This window comes from Oratosquilla oratoria, chromosome 4 (assembly GCF_046742065.1).
Source record: "Oratosquilla oratoria isolate Oo_2021 chromosome 4, ASM4674206v1, whole genome shotgun sequence".
Classification (NCBI taxonomy): domain Eukaryota; kingdom Metazoa; phylum Arthropoda; class Malacostraca; order Stomatopoda; family Squillidae; genus Oratosquilla; species Oratosquilla oratoria.
In genome coordinates this window covers 70,025,642-70,031,760 of record NC_134780.1, presented here as the reverse complement: position 1 = coordinate 70,031,760, position 6,119 = coordinate 70,025,642, and the positions used below count along the sequence as shown (strand labels likewise).

At 43.4% G+C, this 6,119-nt stretch overlaps 2 protein-coding genes across 4 annotated transcripts in view; one reads left to right on the top strand and one right to left on the bottom strand.

Moving 5' to 3' along the window:
• The window catches only part of MESK2 (misexpression suppressor of KSR 2), a 745,500-nt gene that overhangs the window by 408,020 nt on the left and 331,361 nt on the right, over window positions 1-6,119 (top strand). The gene's annotated exons all lie outside the window — the stretch shown is intronic.
• LOC143024889 (uncharacterized) overlaps window positions 1-6,119 on the bottom strand; it is a 119,833-nt gene that overhangs the window by 112,611 nt on the left and 1,103 nt on the right. For all 3 annotated transcript variants that reach the window (XM_076184262.1, XM_076184263.1, XM_076184264.1), the window contains exon 2: window positions 338-524. The gene's annotated coding sequence lies outside the window, so the exon portion shown is untranslated. The remainder of the gene's footprint in view (window positions 1-337; window positions 525-6,119) is intronic.

Here is a 6,119-nt window from a genome sequence, read left to right as displayed (position 1 = left end):
AGCATCAACCGTAGTAAGATTTATAAAAGGCGTCTATCCAAACGCCAAGCAAACCAGGAAGACATTTACAGTAAATAATGTGTTTGGCCGTGTTGGTTTGTGTATGAGTACGTGTGCGTGCATGCGTGCGTGTATAATTATATGAATATTTTTAGTGTAGAACCATGTACAATGTGGGCTTGTTTAAGCAAATGCAATGTGTTGCAATTCAGAATGCTTGTTGCCATTGCAAGTCTAAGCTTCCTAATCTAGAAGGGCAGCCATGTGCAACGAGAAAGGCCGCACTGAAGAGACCGTACTACAACAATGATTACAATAATTGCATGCAAATTCTTACCTCTGCGAATTGAGCGTGGACGACTCGTTTCGACGTCAGTTGTTTCCCAGTCGAAATTCTCCGCGTCATCTTTGTCTTGGTAGACTTAATCGTACTTTCAATGTTGGCTTAACTTTCTTAATTATAGTTGCCCACTGTTGATAACGGTAATATGGAATTTCAGTTTTATTATATGGAAGAGACATTTCTGTAATTTGATATAAATAGAATATTTCATGACTGTAGTCTTATTTTTTCTCTCTGTGAAACACATTAACACGTGCTATATGCGTCAATTTTTTTAGGTAATTATTAACTGTGTAAACACTTTGGGTTTTTTTTTCTGTTGTCAACACGTTGAACACCTGACATACACATAACGCGATACTCGTATGAACTACGTATTACACTGGATAATTATATTGGGTACGTTGTTTGGCCAACCAACAGTCTGTACCACATTCACATGTTTACTGATTACTGCGTTATGAAAATATATCTTAATCATCATATTTTATATACTGTTCACTTTAAGTATAATTGCTAAGTATATCACTTTCATTCTGAGCTCTGTATTTTGAACATTTTTTGTTCTGTAACGGTCTGAGGTTGTATAGTTTTGGGATCCTCGACATTGCTACTTTGGGAGACCTATTATCCTATACACACCACAAACAGACAACCATTGCTGCACGTCTGAACCAGGATATTCTCGGAAGAGTAGGTTATGCCTCAGCTGTTCATTTTTTTTTTACAAGATTGGCAATGAAAACGCAATGGCTTTGCGTGTGCATATTACAGGACCACGCCCGCTCGCTCTCCCTCCCTCCCTCCCTCCCTCCCTCCCTCCCTCCCTCCTCCCTCCTTCCTTTCTTCCCTTTCTCCTTCCTCCCTCCCTCCTTCCCTCCCTCCCTCCTCCCTCCCTCCTTCCCTCCTTCCCTCCCTCCTTCCCTCCCTCCCTCCTTCACTCACTCACCCACCCACCCCACTCTCTCACTCACACACACGCAACACACACAAACATAACACACGCATATACTCTCACACACACACACACACACACACATGCGCGCACATCAAACGCATACACAGAAATACATAAAGACTCGGGCACATACACATGATGCGTATTATCTTTTGTTTTCTTTGTTTCTAATGTTTACATGTATTTAGATCACTTTCGGTGATTATGAATATATTGTGTATAGATATACGAGTATGCCTTGTTTTTAGTAAGACCAATTGCGCCCGGCCACGAGTGAAATAGGAACTACCATGTAGTCTCCTTCAGCAGAAAAGAATATGACTGCTGGCTGGCAAGCAGAATGAATATACAAGTAGCCAATGGTAGTGTTTGTAATTATTATAATGAGTATTGCCTAAGTTTCTTAATTACTTTTGTTAAAAAGGAATATCATTATTAGACTTTTTAACTTCAAAAGAGGCATGAAGTCGAAACACATAAATGATTTTTTTTTTGTTTAAGAATTGAAAGAAATGTGGGTTTCAAATTGTCTTCGCTTCTAAGCTTCAGAGGCACGATTAGATTGCACAGATCTAATTACATCACTTCGTTAGACTGTTGAGGGATAAGACCCCCCCCACACACACACACAAACCCCAACAACCACTCCGCTCCCACACCCCCATGGACCCATCCAATACCATCATCATCATCGTCGTCATTATCACCATCACTGTCATCACAATCTCAACCCTCCACTGCCACCACCACAAACCGCAACCCCAACCACCATAAACCCCAACCCCAACCACCACAAACCCCAACCCCAACCACCACAAACCCCAACCCCAACCACCACAAACCCCAACCCCAACCACCACAAACCCCAACCCCAACCACCACAAACCCCAACCCCAACCCACCACAAACCCCAACCCAAACCACCACAAACCCCAACCACCACAAACCCCAACCACTACAAACCCCAACCACCACATACTCCAACCCCAACCACCCCTACCACCACCATCACCATCGTCACAGTCCCGCAGTGCCACCACCACAAACCCCAATGACCACAATCACCACCACGTGTTCTTCATCTCCAGTTTAATGAAGGCTGCGATATTTTTCACTCTTTTTTATACGAAAGGTGTCACGCCCAGCTGATTAAGATATAGCCCGACGGCAATTAAAATAAAAGGACCCGACCTCTCATTATGGACGGCGTCAAGTCAGATGGCGGGGAAATGTCCCGTTCGTTTTAGGTAACGAGTCAGATGGGTAAGGCCCTCTGATTGCTGTCGGGCTATATCATTCACTTGTGTGGGGGCACTTCAGTAGCGGAGGGCCTTGTCGGAGAGGAAAGGGCGAGTAGCGAAGGGGAGGGTAGGTAGGAAAAACGGAATTTTGAGTCGGCTAATTAGATCATGCGCCGTGTTTCACCGTGGTCATTATATACAGTTAGTTATGTCAACATAGGTATATGTGTGGATGCGAGTGCGTGTGTGCGCCATTTTGCATAAGCACTTATAGATATTGGTGATGGATAATGTTGGTAGTGAAGAGTAATATGTCTTAAAATTTGAATATTTTCCATTAATTTAATTGATCCATTTTCTGCACAGGGGATTCCTTTCGGGTGAATGAGATCACTAGGCAATGAGAGGATTAGTCTGCCGCCTTGTTTAAGCCCAGTTACAGTAAGGGGGCGCCATTAGTGAACTAATGTTCCGTTGAAAATCAGGGTTCCCCCCCCCCCACTCCCTGCACCTTTTGCCACGTGGGGGAGGAGAAGGAGGAAGAGGAAGATGGGATAGAAAAGTAGGAAGACCACGCTCCTTCTGATCCTATTCCTCCTTTTCCTTCGACTTTCCTTCCTTTTCCTCCTTTGCCTCCGCTTTTCCTCCTCCACCTCCTACTTTTCTTCTTCCTTTTCTTCTTCCTCCTCCTCCTCTTCTTCCTTTTCTTCTACCTCCTCCTCGCCACCACCACCCGTTCTCACTTTCCACTTGAAGTAACTTTTTATCCCTCACTGCTCTTATCTTGGAATTTGTCTCGGGCGCTCTACCTTCCTTGTTTTCTCTCCCAAGATACGAGTATGTCCTGCATTATCTCGGTCTTGTCAACACAGGTTTCACCCCTGACCTGACTAGAATCGTCACGTGTTTGACAAAGCGAAATCACATCAGTTCCCGCACCTTGTCTGAATAAGATAGACAGAAGTGTGTGCCGTTAGCCAGAAGAAAATCTGTAAAGGATACATCTTGACCAAAAAGGATAAGAATTGTTCTGAGGCGCGACAAATTTGAAACCAAATTATTTATTTTCATTTTTTGGATAGCACTTGCCTTTCTACAGCCATTAATGAGAGGTAACTAAAACCGTCTGGTTTTTAGCTAGAAGGAAGCTCTAGAGGAGCAAGGTACCTTCTGAGCTGAATGAAACCTTTAAATGTGACGCAGAGTCGTCTTGCATCATTTTACCTCTTCTTCGGCCCAGTGCCGCCTTTCAAATCCTTCGCTGCAGAGGGGGGAAGGTTTCCTTTAGCTGAATGAAATCGCTTTACGACAGTTAGAATGAACGACTGAGGCCAGACAACGCAACGAAAGGGTTGAAGCGTGATTAGGGCAGCACCAGACGATTCGATTCAGCTGAGGAACGATCCATGGTAGGTGTCAAATTTGCTATGATGAGAGCCATCGACACTATGACACTCCATACTTATTTTGTCGTCGCTAATGATAGATTTTTATATCATTTATGGGTCCCAGGTTCCATTTTTTCCTTTACTTTGGCTGCCGGCACTCTATTTCATTCGTCTCCTTTGGCTTTTCTTTGGTAACGAAGTGTTTATAGCCTCTCTGTAAACCCCTTTTCATTCACCTCTGCGACACTCCGTTTGTAGCGAAGGGGCTAAGAAAATTAAAGATTGTATGTCGTCGTATAAGAAAAGAATATCGTATTTGGACTCAAGAACTTTCCATAATTAAGTACTCCCTCAGGCACTCCTGATGTTATCATTCCACCCCAACTCTCCCGTGTTATCTCCACTCCCTACCACAAACACCCTCTTCCCTCTACTGTCATGATACTCCATGTAAAAATGTCCATATTATCCTTGTGGCAATACTTCTAATTACCGATGGATTCCGATGACATTTCTTTGTCGAGTGTGACCTTTGAGAAGGACCTAACTGTAACATGTCGGCCTCTTGTGGGTGAGACTCAAGCATACGCTCGCCCTCTTAAGTACGCTCCTAGTTCGTGCATCTCACACTTAACACCGCCCCTCCCTCTCACCCCCCCCACCCCGTGTACTCCACGTGTCCCTCCTCCCCCCACCTCCACCAGTCCACTTCCAAGCTCGAAGTAGGCTCTGGAGTTCTTTTGATTTGAAATTTAACTACATCGACGTTCACTTCTTTTTGGCTTACCATATATGAATAATTAATTGGGGGCATGTGTGTGTGTGTGTGTGTGTGTGTGTGTGTGTGTGTGTGTGTGTGTGTGTGTGTGTGTGTTTGTGCGCTTGTATATGGATGTGTAAACATGTTTGTGTTTCCGCGTGTGTGTGTGTGTGTGTGTGTGTGTTTCCGTGTGTGTGTGTGTGTGTGTGTGTTTCTGTGTGTGCGTGTGTGTGTGTGTATGTGTGTGTGTGTGTGTGTGTGTGTGTATGTGTGTGTGTAAACTTGCCCTAATGTGGCTTTGTGTATGCACTTGAGCTCCGTTGTGCATGTTCGATCCTTAATTTTTTGTACACCATTACAAAGTTCACGTTCGTTCATACGTTTACGAATGGAAACATGATTTTGAATTATCGCCGCTCTCGCTGCATTTTTGAGAGGCATCTTTTTTCTTTTCATCTTCTTTTGTTCTTTTTTATTTTATTTTGTTTTATTTTTCTTTGGAAAAGCAAAGTCGTTTTGTGCGCGCACTATTAGATGCAACGCAGAAGTATACCGTACAAATTGTTTCATTTGTTAAGACTTAAAATGCAGTAAATATATTTTTTCCACAGGAACATATCATCCCTTAAAGGGAAAAATAACATATTAAAGAATGAGCACCTCAACAGGCAAGTAAGATATTTATTTTTTAAATAATTACCCAGTTTCTGCACTAAAAACAAGTATGTCTTTAAAGCGACTGATCAAATTTCAACGTTCATTTTTTCGCTTCAGAGGGATTTTCCCTCAGGTGAATGAAATCGACCGGCGGCAGATGGCATAAACCATATGTTCGCAAGCACAAAGATTAGAACAGAGGTGGGGAACCTGCGGCCTTAAGGTCGCATGCGGCCTTCCGGGCCATCAAGTGCGGCCTTCTGCGGCCTTTGATATACATATTATTTAAACAATTATATTATTTATTATTTAAGAAGCATATTATTTATTATAAAAAGGGATAAAAAAAAAAATAATAATTTGTTCAGTGCGGCCTCTATGTGGGACGATGAATTGTAAGGTGGCCTTCATGCACAAAAAGGTTTCCCACCCCTGGATTAGAAGTCCTGCTCCTTGTGACCACACTCGCTCCCCGCCACGCGTCAGCACGCCCGTGAAAACAAACGTTCAAGCTCGTTAGTCAACGTTCATTGGCATATGAAAATGGGTCGGAATTCCATCACACTCTTGCTTTATGCTTACGTTACGTGTTGGCAGCTTGTCGATTCTCTGCGATTTTTATGCGAGTATACGCGCGCGCGTACGCACAAAACACATACACACAACACACACACACACACACACACACACACACACACACACACACACACACACACACACACACACACACACACACACACACACACACAAACACATCACACACACTCGTGCA